Genomic DNA, 17,910 nt, shown 5'->3' with positions numbered 1-17,910 from the left:
AGTGAAATACATATTATCAAAGAGAGTCAATTCAGATAATTTTTACTAGTAACCTTGCCTAAGATCAATGTAAAGAAATGAAAAGATTATCTCTTTTAAGGTCTATCTTTTCTGCTTTCTTAAAACACTGTCTCTATTATAGGAGGAACAGCAGAGAAACTGAAGGAAATTAGACTAGTGAAATAGCAAGAAAATTTATGGAGAAAGTAAAAGCCAAATTCCTGGGGCAAGAAAATTTTTAAATGAGGATGTATTCTTCGAAGAGCCCATTCCATTTTCTCTAAACTAGAATCTAGGTATCTTTAATAGCATGGATTCTAGAATATTAAGATTATACCCATGTTTCTGTAATAAAATATAATGTTTTTACTTTTTTACTATTGTTTTTAATCAATAAATCAAAATATTCATATTTCCCAATAGTTGTACACCTACCAAAAATTAGCCAATGGCAAATTTTGTGTCTGATTACTAAAAAATAAAGATTTTACTAAAGTATTCACGCTACAGTCACTATTAACTGCAGCTATGAATTACGAGAGAATTTCTACTGAAATTTAACAACAGATTACACAGCTATGCTTAGTGATCTTAGGCCATTTATTAAGTCAAAACAAAATTCAACATTATCATTTTTCCAGATGTGATAAAGGTCCAGACTTCACACAAAACATTAATATCTCTATGCCAGAACAAGAGGACATCAGGAGATGTACCTCAATAAAGAATTTCCCTCAATGACCAGGAAAATAAACAGATTCTAGAAACCTGTCTTGGACTTTAGGCAATTAAATACAGTCATACCTTCATGGATCCCACTGTTCTGTCTTTTTGAGGCTTTGATAGCTTCATCAGTAATATGTTACATTATTATAGGTCAGGAGGCTTAACATCAAACAGGCAACTTGAAACACACACACACACACACACACACACACACACACAATACATGGCCATTAAGCATAAAAATAATTGTCTCCAGATTTTCATTATCATCATTCTTTGCACAATACATTATTTTTTGAAGCAGACATTTATTACTTCACTTGAACTTTACAAAGACTGTGAAATAAGTGAGGAAAATACACTCTTAAAGATTAAGATTCTGAGACACACAAGTCATTAGCCTAAAATTATATTATATGCTGACTTCTAGTTTTACTCTTAAATACCCTGTGTTTTAATTACTACACTGTTACCCTGTTAAAATTATTACTGTACCAAAAATGTGTTGTCAAATCATTATTTATTAAGCAACTTCTACATGGAAGTCTTGGATTCGGATATAACTATTGTTATAATTGTAACACCAATGGGCAATATAAGAAACATTTAAACAACTGACACAGAAGGTACCAACCAAAGAAAATGAACCATGAACAAATTGAACTTTATACCACCTAAGTTTTTCCAAAGGATATCAGCTGCATGTCCTCATTGACATGAGTATGACCCAAAGAGTTTGATTAGATTTCAAGCTATAAACCATTTGTAGACAAGTTTATTTGCCCTGAAATAGTAGAAAATTATCTAAAGATTTTTTTAGAATATGTAGAAAATTCTGATAAACATGGTAAAAAATTAAATCACAAATGTAACTTTAAAAAAAAATCCTGGGTGCCAATATTAATAAATATGAAATCATTACCATCTGAAGTAGCCATATTTTAAAACATTTCGATTTCTTCATATTTACATATTCAAATGTACTTAATTTTACTAAAAAGCATAGATAAAGCTTTGAACATATTTTTATGCAATTTTTCTTTTCCTTTTATTGCTTGACTCTCTGCTCTTCTCCTTCTACATTTCCTCCTATCCAGAGTACTCCATTTAAACAACTTACTGTAACCTTCCATATTATTCTCTTTGCAAATAACTACTACAAATCAGATATTCACATGTATGATATGACATATGAAATACATATTCCGAGATTTTTGTCATTAATTTAAAAAAATTTAATATTATACACACTTTTCAATGACTTGCTGTTCTTACTCATTAACTCTTGAAAATTCTTACAGATTACTTAAGATAGCTTTAATTCACATCTTTTAATAACTGCAGCATACTCCATGGTGTGAATTTCTACTATTTATTAGCATTACCTTATTAATGGAATTACTCCCCCCACCCACATTCTATCACTATAAACAACCTATAACAACTTCGAAAGCAAAAAATACATATGTCTTTAAATATTGACCTTATATTTCTATGAGATATATTCCCAATGGGATTGTTAAATCAAAGGATATTACGAATTGCAATCTTTAAGGTTACCAGATTGCATTTCAAAAAAGTTAAAAAATATATTTCCACCAGTAACAAATAAGGGTACCTTTTCCCCAGATCACTAGCAATAAACGTTAAACCCATCGGACTAATTTTTAAATGCTAATTTTTAAATGCTGAAATACAATACCTTTGCTTAAATTTGAATTTGCTTAATGACTAGTGAATTTGAGCATCTTCTCATATGTTAACAGGATTTGCTTTTCTGTGAATTTTCTTTTCCTTTTGTTAGGTTGTTTCATAACTATTTTTCTTAGCTATAGCTAAGACCTCTTGGATATTAACCTTTCATGTTAATATGTATTACAAATATTTTTCCAAATCTGTATTTTCCTAACAATTTCTATTATAATATTTTTATGTTTTGATTTTTATGTAATCAACTATGCAGTTATTCTAAACTTTCTGGATTTTCACTACAGTTAAAAAATTTATAGTCTCCTAGGTTTCTTGGCAAGTTTTTTTTTTTCATTTAAGCCTTTCAGTTTATTTTGTAGAATATGAAAAATGAGAATTTCATTTTTTCCACAAAGATAACTTGTTATGCCAATCCCATTAATTAGATGACCATCCATTTTCCAACTAAATTGTCATCTGTTTTTGGATTCTCTAAACTGTTCAATGGACCTATTTGTCTATTCCTATGCTATTATCATATTGTTTTGACTAGGTGGCTTTATAATATGTTCTAGTATGTATAAGGCGAGTCCCTCCTCACTGCTTTTTCATATTTTCTTACCTTTTGCTAGTACAATTTACAAATAACATTGTCTAACTCAAAAAAGAGAAAAAAACAAATCCCCACTGATAATCTAATTGGAATTGCAATAAATATAACTTTGGAAAAAATTAACATTTGGCTATTGCTTCCCATACAAAAACATAATTTGTGTTTTCTTTAATCAGATCTTATTTTATGGCTTTTAATAAGTTATTACCTTTTTTCATATAGGTCCTATATTATTATCATTTTATTACTAAGCATTTTGTAATTTGTGTTTTTATGGGAAATAATTGTTTCCTAATGGGAAAAAAATTTCCTAGATGTCTATTATTTCCATAGAAAAGCTATTGATTTGCATCTAATTATCTTCTCCAAATACCTGCTTTTGTTACTAATTTCTCTAGATTTTGAGTTCTAGAATGTTTTCAGTAAGATCATATCAGCCAAAAAGACACTTTAAGCTCTTCTTTACAAACATTAATGTTATTTATATTATTTGCCTACTGTGTTTGCTAAAGCTTTCTAACATTAAATAATTGTGATAGATGATTTCTTGTCTAGTTTCTAATGTTAAATGAAATATTTTTAGAATTTAACCATTTTGATTTATACTTTGTTGGTTGTGAATAAAAATACATTATATTTAAGCAATCCTTGTATCATTTTGATTGATTTTTAAAAGAATATCTGAATTTTATCAAATTACTTTTCATTATCTATTGAGAAGAATGTATTTTTCTCCTTTAACTCAATGTAAAGAACTATATTGATATATTTGCTGCTGTTAAACCATGATTGAATGTCTATTTTTTAAAAAAAGGACTTCTAGGTCCTAGCATATTATCTTTTTGATCTATTGCTGCTTTTTGCTAATATTTTATATAGAAATTTTATATTTGTTTCATAAATGAAATTGGAGTATAATTTCTGTACAATGGAAGAATTTAGTCCATCTATATTAAGATAATAATTGATGAGCTCAATTTTATATCTTCCAATTACTTTATTTTACATTATTGTTTCATTTCTGCTTTCCATATATTTTTGTTTAATCAAGTGGCTCTGCATTCTATTTTCTCTCTGCTAATACGAGAGGTCTACATGATGTTCTATTGCATTAACCTCTATTTTCCTTACTCTAATGAACATATGTAAATATATGTAAGATACTTTCCCTCACTTCCCTTTCTCCTAAAAATATGAGACCCTTAGGATACATTTACTTCCTTCCTTCCTCTTTCTCCTTTCCTCTTATCTCCAATCATTCATTTTCCACTTTTACTTTCCTAGCCACCACCTCCTCAACTAAGTTTTGACGAGACAGTTTAGAACTTTAAAAAATTTCTTTAAACAGATGATCTTTTCATTTGAAAAGCCTGAAATTGTCTATTACATATTTACTAGCCATCGGCCTTTATCTCTTAAATGAAATCACACACACACAAATATACAAAAATGCACAGTATTCACCACTATTTCCCTCTTCTTCCCCAGCTTGAAGACTTTTTTCTGGTTCTTTTGTTATTTGCTTATAATCTATTCTTAGGCATTTTCTCAATTGGGGTGTAATAATTATGTGCTCTGACTTCTTGATTATCCCTAAATGTATTTCTTTCACCTTGACTAGCAAATGATAACTTTCTGGGAATTGAGATTCTTGAATGGCTGTCATTTTCCTTTTGCAGACTGTAGATGCCATTCTAGTTTCCCGTGTTCCACATATGAAGTTCTCTGATACTTTGATAGCTTCCACCTTTATAAGGACTTGTTCTTTCTACTTGGAAGTTTATAGAATATTTCAATTTATTTTGAGAGTTCAGAACCTTTATCAGGATATACCTCAGTGTGTCTTTTCTTTCTATCAAAACCACAAATCAGTAAATCCTTTCAATCTACAGACTGATCTTTCTTAATCTCAAAGAAATTTTCTATCATTTCATTATACCACTCTTCTATCTGTTCTTATTTCTCCATCTGTAATTCCTATTATTCACGTTTCAATTTCTACCCTTCAAGACTCATCCTTTTTATTCAAGAATTTCATGTTTTATTTTTATTCTATGTGATTTGATATATTTCTTGCACTGTTCTTTCTGTTCACTGATTCATGTCTCAAAAGTGACAATGTTCTCTTTTGATTTTTCCAGAGTTGCTGAGATGTTTATTTTAGTACCCAAAATTTTTTCATTCTGTATTTGAACCTCTTTAAATGATATTTTTTTTCAAATTCAGGTTTCATGTACTTTTGCCAATAGCACTAGTTGCTTGGAGTGTCTACTTTGATTTTCCTACCCGATCTTCTCTCCCTCACTACTGGCTCCCCTTAAATGCATTGTTGTTTTTCATTGTTAACTCAATGGAGCTCAGGTCTGGTTGTTGGAGTATCCTAAAGAATGAAGTATAGCACTTAATGAAAAGCAAAGGTAGACAGTCTGTCAGCTCCCTGCCAAGTCATGAGGAGGCTCTCCATTGTCCTATGTCATTTCAACCTCAGGGACAGAGAAAATTCAGCCAGCACATTTAGCTCTTTAGGCTTTTTAGCTAGTTGGGGAGACCAGATACTCAAAATAATCAAATATCGATTCTCTCCCACAGTGGTTCATAGATCTCTGAAGCTTACGCTCTTCTCAATGCCTCCTGTTTTCTGATCTTTATCCCTGCACTCCATACTGTTCTCTAGTTGCTTGCCCAGTTGAAGGTAGGAAAGTTTCAAAACAGTGTTTTTCTGCCCAAGGTGGCATGGCAATTGTGCACAGATCTCAGCAGCAATCTGATTCAGAAACACAGCCAGGATTTGGAAGCAAAGAGGAAGACAGCCAAACAAGTCACCTTGTTTTCAGAATTTTTAATTTTAAAAACATTGAGGTAAGGAGGTATGTGGGTCTGGAGTGTATCTCAGACTTCACTATAATTATTCCTAAGAATCAATACTTTTCTTAGAAAACATATTCCTGAATATATACAAATGACAGTAAGTTCTCTTTATGCTCTTAGATACAGACCCAAAAATATACTACAGCTATTAATCACTTGTAGTAAGCTTTAATGCAATCCCAGTTTTAATTATTCTAGTACATAATTATCTTTTGTTTTAGAAACAACTTCAAATCAATTTGTTGTTGTTTCAGTTAGTAGAAAGACAAATCATGACCCTGGCCAATCATGTAAGTTACTCAATGTCTAACTAGCAAGTCTTATAAATATGAGAAAGTATGTCCACCATTATATAGGAATTAAACACATATCCTACACAGTGGGTTACATGCATTACCTTCCATGTTGTTCATAGCCCAATTACTTATTTTGCTTTCTCAAAGAGCTAAAGATGTAATATCACCTAACATTAAAGTGTTTCACTGGACTAGACTTCTAAACAACTTAGATTATAAAGTAAAATAAGCTAAAACTCTTTTTAAAATTATGTAAAATTTTATACTTTATTCTTTAAGAATTAGAAAGCTCACAGAGAATGTTCAAAATCTCAACTGCAATTAAGTATAAAAAAATGCTGTGGGTTTTTTGTCCTACTATCTAGATAGAAATCATATAGGATATGAAATTTGGGTTTCATCCTTGAATCACTAGGTAATGTAATTCTGTGTACTCTATTCAACACAATATCCTGAAATGATTGTAGATTTGCTTGACTACTGATGGGCGATATCTGATATATTTCTTTTCTGAATCACGGTAAATATAAATTTTTATTGGAACTTCTGTCATGATAAAATTTCATTAAGTATCTAAAAGGAGAAAAGATCATCAGCATGTATAACAATGTTTGAGACTTAGAAAAATACAAAGAAAGCGTATGATAGGTAATAACAATTATGACAATGCTAAAATTGAGCCAGTCAAAAGAAAATAAAGGAATGGATAGGATAGCCTAGTAAGCAGGTATCAAAGCACTCTTCCTATGACCACTACAAAAAAGCTTGATCAACACAGAATCCCTCCAGTGTGCCAGGTACTATGCTAAGAACTAAGACTTTAAAAATTAATAAAATATGGTACCTGCCCTTAAGGAACAACAGTTCAATGTAGTATAATTCTAAATGTTACCTTCCCTGGGTGATGAATGTCAAAGAATTTAAGTCATGAGAGACTGCATATAAAAAAAAAATAAAATAAAATTCCCTTTACATTGGATGCACCCATTTTTGCATAATAAAAACTTATCATTAAACAAATAATAGAAGCAGAGGTATGCACAACACAAAATTACAAAAAAATCACCATTTATTTTTGGTTTTTATACACTTTGTCAACTTACTTTATAACAAATGTTGAGACCATAATGTAGAATATCTCAATTACAAGGGCCTGGACTTTTGTTCATTTTTTCCCATACTGTTTTTTGGCTTAAATCATCGCCTCAACATTGTACTGCCTTGTTCTCGACCCTTTGCTAAAACAAGAAAAATTATTGAAAACATGAATTTTCATAGGTATTTCTCTAAGGGTCAAATATGTAAAGGAAAGTAAGATGCAAACGACATAGCTGTTAAAAAGACGAGGTACCATAAGATGTCAAAAGAACAATAACAAAAGAGTTCTAAGGACAATGAACCTAAAGGGAAAAGTCTTGTATAAACTAAATGTTGATCACCTAACTTCCCAGTATATTTTTCTTAGTGACATATCCATTTGAAACATACAAAATGATTACTACATTGTATTTTATAAGTCTGAAGAAAATATCAGAGATATTGTCATAAGGGAAATTGAAGTTGCATAAGTAATAGTATTATACTTTTATCTTTCCTTATTCTTCGACTCCATTCGGATGACCCAACTCATATACATATATGTATATATGTGTACACATATATACACACATACATATATATATATACATATATCTCAACAATAATTATCTCAAAACGTCTGAAGTTTTTAGTACCTTATATAAACAGGTATGAGTATATACGTACACATGGTATATATGTCAGTTTGTACTTGGTTTGTCATTAAAATTATTTGAAATAACAAAATTCAGTTCGAATTTTCTATAATTCCCTTTTCATTAACTCATGATTGTTATCCTAAATATAATCCAAACTCATACACACTGACTTTACCTGAGCTTATCATTTGAGCCTATTACTCTGACAGAAATGCACTTATTGTATCAAATAAAAATGAACCTTTCAGTATAGTGATAAATTAAGAAAAAGTTAAAGTTACATAGAAGTCTAGACTATATTTCACCTTAAGCCTTGTGGAGCCTGGTTTAAAACTCCATGAATGTGCAAAGGAGATCAAAGGCTAAATTACATAATGAAATTAAATAAAATTTATTTATTTTAGTTACTATTATAAAGTTACTATTTGTTTCACCCATTAAATCCTGGGGAAAGCTAACAGGTGTTTCCTTGTATTTAAAAACTGGATAGCCCTCAGCGACTTATAAATTCCCCCAGAAAACGATTTCATAATTGAGTGGCACACAGTAAGTACTTAATAAATAACAGCTACTCTCAGGTTTACCACATGTTTTTGTACTAAGCAGCATTTCTTTGTAATGCACCTAAACTTACTGCCTAATTCTAAATTAGTATTGATGATGTTTTTGTTGTGTCAAAACCATAGCAGTCTTTGTGTCCCAAACTCTAGGTGGCCACTATGCAAACCAGCTGTTAAGTTTCTGAAACCATTTTCACTCCTTCCACTTATATTTTTCATCTAGTGCCCTTCTCTGGAACCTTCTCCAAATCCACTATAACTTTCTTAAAATAAAATTACCAGTACTAAAATGGGCACGAACCAAGTAAAAATGGTCCCAGATTAGAAGCATGATGTGGTAGTGATTAAGAGCTTTAGGTTCCTAAAGCTGGACTTGAGTTTGAATTCCCAGCTGTTATATATTAGATGTGTGACTTTGAACAAGTTACTTAACCTTTCTGAGCCTTAGTGTCTCTTTAAAAATAGCATAATAAAAGTACTTGTCTCACAGTGTTATAGAATTCACTGAGAAAATATAAACAATGCCTGGTACAGAGTAAATTCTCAATAAACACTGACTATACTGCTGTCGTGGTTGCTATTTTTTATTGTTTAGTACAAGAACAAAGTATTTTTTCACTGAGTCCCACCAATAATTTTGCTAGTCTATCTTGGCACAAATGTTTTTAAAAAGAGTCTACATTAATTCCTCAACACATGTGCTGGGTATCAGTTAACTAAGTCTAAACTCAGCTTCCTTTCTAAATATCCTTTATTTATTTATTTTTATTTGTAAACATTGAAGCACGTACTACTTTTTGTGTCTAATGGTTGATCTAAACTTTCTTGCCATATCTATTAGCTAAACATCTGGAAGGCCAGAATAGGTCACCATTACCTAATATATTGGAGACGTTTCTACATATTCTATGAGGTGATTTTAAAAATGTTATGATCCTCTACAGTTATGCCACCCTGAACAAGCCTGATACTGTCTGATCATGGAAGCTAAGCAGGGTTGGGCCTGGTCAGTACTTGAATGGGAGACCACTTAGGAAGACCAGGTGCTGTAGGTATAAAAAACAAAAAATAAAAAATAAGGGATTATAAGCTGACAAGATCTTGCAATCTGTGAGGCCAAGCAAGGGTTGCCTTGCCTAAAAAGAAAAAAATATATATATGTACACATATATATGTATATATATATTTATGTTATGATCATTAACAGGAACATCTAGGGCTATGGGTGGGTGTAGGGAAAGGGGAGGATCTGGGGATAGTATATCTTTTTCCAGATTGCTGTTTTCATTTGTGAATATGTAGTATTTGATGGGTTTGAGCTTCTCACTAGTATTCATACCAGCAAAAGGAATGAGTTAATTGAAAAGAAACTGAGAGTGAATTTTCATTTTCAATTTTAAATGAAAACCTTGAGGTTCTATTTAAATAAAGACCTATTAAGTAGGTAAACACAAATTGCGTGCAGTTGTTTGTTTCTCTTTATGGCAGTGAAGTATTTGCAAAGTCTTTTCTAATACTATTCTTCCCCCTATTCTTCATCCAAACAGTCAACTTTTTTTCTCTACCTTCTCTCTCTTATGTAAATCTATCCCTGGATGGGTATAATATAGAATCAAAAATCAAATACAATAGTTAAAAATTACCAATTTTATAAGATCTATATGGAGATGGCTCATTACTCAAAGTATATTTATTTTTTGCTTAGGCATGGAAACAAAGTTTACCTGCCTTCCCCAGCTAAGCAACTTTATGTGGAGTGAAATGCATGAATCGTGTTTATAAATTCTATTACCAATATATCTTCATGAGTGAAGGTGAATTGGTGAAAAACTTATGTAAATGAATAAATTTATTACAATTACCAATTATAAAAGATTATAAGCACTTAATATTATGTATTTGCACTTAATATTATGTATCTATACTCATACTGCTATGACATCTGTTAAGTATTAAAATGAAACTTTTATCAAGGACTAAAAGTAAAAAGCAAATCAAATATTTTACATATTCTCTTTTCCTGCTGCCCTAAACGTCACTTCCAGTAATATTATCTGAAGCTATAATATTCAATTGTTGAATGAAACATATTGTTCTATTAGAGCTGAAAGGGACCCTGAAGATCAAGTTAAGGGAGAGATCCCAACAGATTATATGACATGACCAAGACCATACAACTAGTAAGTGGCAGCACCAGACCTAGAATAATCTCTCCAAACTCTACATGAGATTTTTGACAACGTGAAATAAAGAATAAAATCTAATATATGATGGATTAATTGAAAAGTTAGATGCTGTCCTTTCAAGGTCAAAACCTTTGAATTTAATGACTTCCACTTACCTGATTTTATATTCCTAAGGAAGTACGTTTAAATACCATAAAGTTCTAAAAGCTGACTAGAAGTAACAAAAACAACAAAGGAAATTTATGCATTTCCTTAAATCAAAAGCATGGAATAAGATTTTTTTAATGTTTAAAAGAAGCCAGAGATTTATTGGATTGGGGGAAGAGGCAGTAGTGTTTTTTATATATATACATATATATATATATATTTTTTCTTTTGTTAGAGCACTTAACTATAAATGTCTCTAATAACTTACTAGTAACAGTAAGAAAACAGGTACCGAGAATTTTGAAATTAAAATCCAAGCCATTTTAATATTGTGTGAAACAGAAATAAAAAACATTTTTAAAAAGTTGAAAGTAATTGAAAAAGATTAAATCAGTACACCCAATTCTCTAAACTGTGTGTATATTTTTCCTGAAGTGCATATTCATGAGCTGACAGTAGAGACAGACTGGCTGCTTTGTTTGACTATAGTTCTGTTTACCTCATACTGTCAGGAATGGATTTTGACACTCACAGCATTAATATTGCTATTTTTATTGATATAATTAGCACTGCTATAAATAATTTCTCAGACTGCCATATCTAAGTATATCATTACAATCAGCAATATTAGGGCTTTTTTTTCCTTATGATGCGTTGGAAATACTGGCCCAAAGAACCACAGTGACCTCATGATGTGGAAATTACCGGAAAAAAAAAGTTGCCCTGTCAATAGAGACTACTGTTTTGTGTATGACTTAACTGAACAAACTAGTTTATATTTGTTTGAAACTAAAGTTTCTCACCAATCTGCTGTTTCAATTTCACATCACACCATATTGTACCTAAAACAGGCAATCTGGATTTCTGTTGCTACTTTCCCCCCACCCTCCAAACAGCTCAGGAATGGGTTTTAGATACTAGGTTTGAATATATAAAGCAAAAGAATTAAAACATAGAAATTTGGAATGGGTGGGTAAAAATAAGTGTGCTTCAAATCATTTGTGTAACTGCTAGTGGGTGGCCCACTTGTGAGTTTTTGATCATTACATAAAAGCAAAATCAAAACATATTTTATCTTGCCTCTAGATCACATCAGCTGAGACAATAACCTTATCCAGACCTTGAATAGTTTGTTCATAAAACAAAGTGGGGTGACTGACCCAGTGCATATTCAACACAAAGTATGAAGGCCAAAACAAAATGACAATACAATTCAAAACAAGTTTGTGGAAATTTTAGACTATGATATTAAACCTTTCTTTGTCTCTATCACTTGACAGATGGTTAGCCCTCACACAGCCTAGTATCTCTGGCAAAGAAATGACTGTGTCTAGCCAATAAACACCCCAAATTTTGACTTAAAATGCACTGTACACATAATTACACTTACCTTAAAAATATGAATAGTAATAGAATTAGTCGTGCTTATTTTATTACTATAAAAATTTGACAGATGTCGATTTTTTTTCCCCTATGAATATCTCTTTTTGAAACACTGACCTGTCATAGATCCAGGCTTCTAAGAACTCTTCACTTTAGAATTCATTTGTTTTATGGGCTGCTTGGTAATTATGCTTTTAAAAAAACTTCCAAAATATCTCTGAATCAAATATTATTATAAAATTTAAAAAGATTTAATTAGATTGTGTTTCTATGTTGCTCAGACTAATGTTATGGTAACAAAGTAAGTTAAACAAAATCACCTGGGAACTTTGAAAGCCTTCCATGTCATGGGAACTTTGAAAGCCTTCCATGTCAAGGACCACAAGGCAGGACTGGGATTATATTTATCCAGTACTGAAATATGCCTTCGTTCAAAAACTGCTCATATATATACTTGCATGCACATAAACACACATAGATCAATCATCCTCATCTTCACTAAAATTAGGAAAAGTTGTTAGTTTTTAACATTCTATCATTCTTCCAATTTGCTCTTTAAAAAGATTTCAGCTAAAACAATATATTCCACTACTTATAGCCTCTGCTTTTCTCCCTAAATCTTACTATTTATAGCTTTCAGTTGCTGGCAGTACTGTATACAAACAGCCAGAGGCAACCTTCAAGCCTTCCAAAGTGCATTAATATGAACCTTTCCCGGAAGAGGTGATTATGCTACAAATTAGCATAAATAGAGATCTAACGGTAGGTATAGAAATACAAGCCCTTCACAGCAGGGGACAGGAAGAGTGGAAATGCAGGGATTGTATAAAAAAAGTTATCCTACTTAAGAACTGAACTCATATTTGGCTGGCAAAATAAGACTCAACGTGACAAAGAAAAATAACGAAAATCAGAACTTGTTATTTGAGAACTGTGAACTAGGTTTTGGAAAGGTGAGACACCCACTACTTGAAGAAACAAACTCAGCGTTAAATAATATACTCCCTTAACCAGGCACCAAGTTTCCTTCTGTTAGAAACCTAGGGTTTTTACACCTACAGACTAAATGATTAGATTTAAAGTAATGCTAAAATCTTCTGTAATGTTCTTCTTGCATTACAAATGGTCTATTAAATCAGCCGAAGTGCCAATCAAATGCTTTTGTAGTTTGAAAGAAAGGTTTAAATAACAAAGCATTTTTTGCAGGCCTCTCTTTTTTTCTCCCTTTAATGTCACCTATAAATTAATTACAACAAATTTCCATCTTGATAAAACTACAATTGAAAAAGATTTAGGCACTTGATTTTCAGACCTATTCCTCCATCAAATTCTAACTAAAAGAAATTAAGATGTTCTAGCTTATGTTTTACCACAATTTGCTAACCAAAGCTCCATGAGAATTTTACAGTACATTAAAAGAGATTTTTTAAATATAAAGTAAGATTTATTTTATAGGCATGCTTAAAATGATGGAAAAAAAATAAAACCCCTATTCTGTAAAAAAAAAAAAAAAAAAAAACTAATGTACACAGAATGTTTCATGGCAATAACAAAAGTAAGTTCTTTCTTATCACTGGCAATTGGTAAACACCTCTTTGCCCCTCAAACTCTGTTAAGTTCTTTTGAAATATATCCCTAAAACAGAAAACAGCTAGGTTTTGAAGTTTCATCCAAAAATCTTTTCTCCTAACAACCTGAAGCACAAAGGTATATGTGACATTAGAATGTAAGCTCTACTAAGGCAGATAATTTTATCTCTTGTTCAGTGTTAGCTCCCAAGTGTCTACAAAACAATGTCTAGAAAAAAGTTCTTTAATTTAAACAACCATTTCAGAAAAAAAGTGATTATATCTGAAACTATAGCAGAGCCCATCAAGCTCCACTTTTGTATTCCAAATGTTTTTTATGTCTCTCTTTACCACTCATTATAAAATATTTGGAATAATTTTTAATTCATTTACAAATCTTAGATCCTTTAAAGGAACTTAGTTATATCTTTTATTGCTCTTCTAAAAAGACCTAATTATTCAGTCTAACCCAGCCTTTTTTCTAGAAAGTCCAATTTGGTTAGAAAGCCTTCTGAAGACTTCTACTACCGAGATAAAAACAATTCATTTAAAGTGGCTTTTTTTCTTGGATTTTATTCCTAAGCCAAGCAGTCGAATTGTATTAATTTGACAGCAAGAGTGGTTGAATATGGGCCTCAAAAACTTTCTGAACTACATAGGAACGGGCAACACATCAACAACTAGTAGTTCTAAACATACACACAGACTCCAAATTATAACCCTCACAAGAAATTTTTTCTTTCCTTTAGTATTCCTCTTAAATTCATATTGTCTTTCAGTAGCTATATTATACCTGTATTTTCTCAGTGCAGTAATAATCTTAAAATACTGGCATCTTAACTGGACTATGTAAACATAAAGACTTCTTCCTGGAAATGGGTAAAATCTGACAATTCTTAAACTTCTTTCTCTAGCCTGTTGAAAGTAGGACTTCACCATGAAAAGGTGTATTACTTTGGAGGCTAGTAGCCAGTTAACATGTCTCCTGATCTTCATACACGAAAGGCCTGTGAGATCTAAAATCACAAAACCAAATACCCAACTACTATACTAAGTACCTAATAAATTTCTAAAAAACTCACTTTTTTTCTTCTTATCAGTTTATTTGAGCACAATGTATTCTCAAGCCTAAAGTCCTCCAAAATTGAGCTCGATGGAACTCACAGCCCCAGTTTTAGAAATTAAACAATGTTGAGCACTGAACAATGAGCAACATCAGCAATTATTCTGGGTCAGTTCTAAAAACATTCTTGAGAGTACTATTCACAAGAGGGCATAGTGATACCATACATTATACATGCATAGACAACTTTCATACATTCTAAACATGAATGACAAAGAGAAAACAAAGGTGTGAAAAATTAATGTAATTGTTATTTGTTTTGTTGCTGTTGTTCCTTTCCTGGAAATACAGAAACGCCTAGTTGTAAAACATAAATCCGGCCAAATCTGGATTGGTCAAATTTACACGTGTGGGGTCAGGGGATGAAGGGAGGCTATATCTTAATTATTCCCAGGTGATAACAAAAGGTACTTGGAATTAGGAGCAATAGGTAGGAAACTAAACCATTTATGAATGTTAATAATTTATTACCATTTAAATGTAGTGTTTACAGGTACAGAATTTTACAAAATGGTCGTTATACCTTGTTTCTAAATTTCCAAAAGCAACAGGTTACTACAGTAACTTTAGATTTGAGTTCACTTGAAAACTAGACGATGAGTGGCCTCTAATTTTATTAGCTGAAATTTACACGTGACCACGATGAGAAAACTCTCACTTCATAAATTTTGGTATTTTTAATGGTAAGTAATAACTACAATTTTCACATGTCTAGAAAGTTAACAGGATCAACTTAGCTTGAGCCAACGTTGATTGAGGACTGTAACCCACAAGCTACCAAATTACTTTGTTTCGTTCAGATTTTTATTGAACTATCATCCTGCTATTGACCCCATTCAACTGGGTTCAGTGTTAGATCAGCGGATAACAGCACTGGAAAATGTAGCTGTACGCCATATTGTGTTTTTAGCTAATGTTTATAGTTTGTGTGTGTGCCTAGCATATGTTTTTGCAAGTGTGTTTATCAATAGAACTTTTAGAAAAATCCTTGCCTCCTGCCTCCTCAGCATCCTTAGAAAAGATAACAGCTTCGGGAGAGGGGGCGTGGGGTGGGTGGAGAGAGAGGACCAGAAAGCCAAACAGATAGTTGTGCATCAAACAACGTGCGAGTGCAGTTCTTTTAAATTTTCAAAAACTTCCAACCGTTTTATCTGAGCTACTGAAAAGCGTAAACATTTTTTAATGTTTCCAAAGGGGCCCAAAGGAGGAGAGAACGGTGTCTTCCTTTCCCAAGACCCTCCTCTCTAGTCGTAGCAGCAAAGCAGGCGGGGGCCGGTAGCTCCGAGGTCTGGGGGGAGCGTCCAGCGGCTCTGGGGCCAGGACACCTCCCGCCCCCCAGTTCTCTGAAGACGCTCCAGACACCGCGAGAGCCAAGGCAAGCGGGGGAGGGCCAAACAAGGAGGGGGGCGGAAGACAAGCGGGCGCCTCTAGCAGCTCGTGAGCCCAGGCTAGTCCCCCTCAGCTCCTCTTCTTGGAAGCGGCAGCTCCAGGCGCAGGGAGTAGAGAGAAGTAGGCAGAAGACACGTTTCCAGCTGCGGGACGCCCCGCCCGCCACTGGGACCCGAGACCGGTCTACCGCGCTCCCTCCCCGCCAGGTCGGGTGAGGACATCGCCGCTGCCGGGCGCGAGGAGGGGCTCCCGGGGAGAGGAGGCGCGAGTGGGGCGGGGCGCAGGGGCGCGCGCTCGGCCAGCCGACAGCCCGCGGGCTCGCCACTCAAACTCGCTCCCCCAAGCTCACGCCGCTCCCTTCCTTTCCCGGCCCGCTGCCCCCCACTTCGAGCGCCTCGCGGACGCCTCATCCCTCTCGGCACGCACACGCCCCTCCCGCCCGTCCGCCCTACGACAAATTAGAGTTTTTGGCGTTACCTCCTCGCGCTCTTTAATCTTCTTTCCTCAACTCCTAAACTTCCCCCGCCCTTACTTCTTCAGCAGAAGGTCCACATTGGGCGCTTCACGCCGCGAACCCTCTATCTTTCCCCACTATTGGGTTGCTCTTATGCCATTCTCGGCTTCAGTGAGCCAATAAGAATGGGACGCTCCTCGTGAGGTTGCCGCCCATAAACAAAATGCACTCTTCCTCCTCCCCGCCCCTGTCCCCGCCCTCACCTTCCTCTTCCCTCATCACTACCTCCTTCAATTGGACTAGAAGAGGCCCAATCCGCTATTTCAAACACCTATTGGGGAGCGGAAACTTCGCTCAGAGAATTGTTAACAGACGATTGGTCAACAGTCTTCTTACTCCTCCTCCCCCCTCTGCCGCACCTTCGCCCAGTCTGGAGAGGTCAGTCATTTCTCGTCGTTCACTGATCCGAGAGGTGAAAGGCTATTGGTTGAGAGAGCCCGTCAGACCGAACTGGAGTGAGCTGTGATTGGTCAATACGGCTGCGATCACGTTTGGTTGTCTACTCCTCCGCTCCTCCTCCCTTTTTAACCTCCACGCCCCCGTCCCCTCCCGACTGCTTTTACTTTCTACGCATTTCTATTTCCTCTTTTATTTATTTATTTGTAATAAACTTAAATGACCCGGCGACGGAGGCGGGACTCGACAAGAGGCCGAGGATGACGAAGGGCGGCCTGGGGCCAATTGCCGAGGGGGCCGTAGGGTGAGGGGCAGCGGCGGTGACCAGTGAGAGGCAGGTGTCTGGAGCGCGCTAGGCCTATGGAGCCGGGATGCCCCAGCGGAGGCGGCGGTTACCCGCTGTCTGGCGCAGCGAGCTTGTCGGGGAGCCGCAGGAGGGGAGGAGATGGTGTCGCTGTCGCAGACGGCTGAGGCAGCAGTGTGGAAGCTGGATCCAGGGCAGTGGGAGGGCAAGTGGGAGAGAGGGTCTGGCAAGGCGGCGGCACGCACCGCCACACTGCATCAAGCTTGATTTCCTGCGGAGTGGGGCGCCGGTTGCCAAGCCGTGGGGTCACCAGAGGCCGCTGAAGCAATGCCAGAGCTAAAAGGGAAAATTTGTTCGTTCAGGAGGTTTAGAAAAATGCTATGTAAAACAGCTAGGCATAATTCGCCCTTAA

The 17,910-nt window shown here is 34.7% G+C and overlaps 1 protein-coding gene and 1 pseudogene across 2 annotated transcripts in view; one reads left to right on the top strand and one right to left on the bottom strand.

The window, feature by feature from the left end:
- ZBTB20 (zinc finger and BTB domain containing 20) overlaps positions 1–16,858 on the bottom strand; it is a 736,649-nt gene extending 719,791 nt beyond the window's left edge. For both annotated transcript variants that reach the window (XM_016137771.2, XM_016137793.2), the window contains exon 1: positions 16,762–16,858. The gene's annotated coding sequence lies outside the window, so the exon portion shown is untranslated. The remainder of the gene's footprint in view (positions 1–16,761) is intronic.
- LOC118602117 lies at positions 9,425–9,543 on the top strand (annotated as a pseudogene).
- Positions 16,859–17,910: the final 1,052 nt, after the last annotated feature.

The sequence above is a fragment of the Rousettus aegyptiacus genome, unplaced genomic scaffold, assembly GCF_014176215.1.
Source record: "Rousettus aegyptiacus isolate mRouAeg1 unplaced genomic scaffold, mRouAeg1.p scaffold_m13_p_4, whole genome shotgun sequence".
Lineage (NCBI taxonomy): Eukaryota > Metazoa > Chordata > Mammalia > Chiroptera > Pteropodidae > Rousettus > Rousettus aegyptiacus.
The sequence above is the reverse complement of the archived record's forward strand: the minus strand, read 5'-3'. Positions and strand labels throughout refer to the sequence as shown.